Genomic DNA, 1623 nt, shown 5'->3' with positions numbered 1-1623 from the left:
TGTTATCAGAGAAACACACATTTTAAAGGTAGTCCTTTTCTGCAATTATTGGCAAATATCTTAAAATAGCAATTTGCAATTCTGGGAGTTTGATATATTGCTAGTGGGAATGTCAAAGGAAACAGTCTTTGTGAGGAGTAATGGATATCAAGTCTCAAAAACTTATACTTCCACCTAGCAATTCACTTCTAGAAAGGTACCTTTTGGAAATAAATCACTTTTATACAGATGTAATTATATTTTAACATGTTGATCTCATCACTGTTTTCAGGTTACATTATAATTAACAAATTGTGAAACAAGTTGATTTTATTTATTTTTTAGTTATTTCTGAAATTTACATTTTAAAGTAATAACTAGAATTATGACTTATAACATTATACCAAAACATACAAGATTTTTAGAAATTTCATGTAATGTCTGAAACATTTATATTAACATATTTCCATACAAATAAGCCAAAGAAAGTTTAGTATTAATTTTTTTGTTTGTTTTTGTTTTCTTATACTGCAGGTTCTTATTAGTCATCAATTTTATACACATCAGTGTATACATGTCAATCCCAATCGCCCAATTCAGCACAACACCACCATCCCCACCCTACTACGGTTTTCCCCCCTTGGTGTCCATACGTTTGTTCTCTACATCTGTGTCTCAATTTCTGCCCTGCATACTGGTTCATCTGTACCATTTTTCTAGGTTCCACATACATGCGTTAATGTACGATACTTGTTTTTCTCTTTATGACTTACTTCACTCTGTAGGACAGTCTATAGATCCATCCACCTCTCAATAAATAACTCAATTTTGTTCTTTTCTATGGCTGAGTAATATTCCATTGTACATATGTACCACAACTTCTTTATCCATTCATCTGTCAGTGGGCATTTAGGTTGCTTCCATGACCTGGCTATTGTAAATAGTGCTGCAATGAACATTGGGGTGCATGTGTCTTTTTGAATTATGATTTTCTATGGGTATATGCCCAGTAGTGGGATTGCTGGATCATATGGTAATTCTATTTTTAGTTTTTTAAGGAACCTCCATACTGTTCTCCATAGTGGCTCTATCAATTTACATTCCCTGTATCTTTGTCTGGTTTTGGTATCAGGGTGATGTTGGCCTCATAGAATGAGTTTGGGAGTGTTCCTTCCTCTGCAGTTTTTTGGAAGAGTTTGAGAAGGCTGGGTGTTAGCGCTTCTCTAAATGTTTGATAGAATTCATCTGGTACGCACTTGAGAAGAAAGTGTAATCTGCTGTTTTTGGATGGAATGTCCTATAAATATCAATTAAATTTATCTGGTCTATTGTGATTTAAAGCTCTGTTTCCTTATTTATTTTCATTTTGGATTATCTGTCCATTGGTGTAAGCGAGGTGTTGAAGTCCCTCATGTCTGAAGTGGGTCTCTTATAGACAGCATATAGATGGGTCTTCTTTTTATATCCATTCAGCAAGCCTGTGTCTTTTGAGCATTTAATCCATTCACGTTTAGGGTAATTATCAATATGTATGTTCCTATGACCATTTTCTTAATTGTTTGGGGTTTGTTTTTGTAGATCCTTTTCTTCTCTTGTGTTCCCCACTTAGAGAAGTTCCTTTAGCATTTGTTGTAGAGCTGGTTT

This window comes from Neophocaena asiaeorientalis, unplaced genomic scaffold, assembly GCF_003031525.2.
Source record: "Neophocaena asiaeorientalis asiaeorientalis breed wild unplaced genomic scaffold, Neophocaena_asiaeorientalis_V1.1 scaffold71, whole genome shotgun sequence".
Classification (NCBI taxonomy): Eukaryota; Metazoa; Chordata; class Mammalia; order Artiodactyla; family Phocoenidae; genus Neophocaena; species Neophocaena asiaeorientalis.
This window is presented reverse-complemented; position numbering follows the sequence as displayed.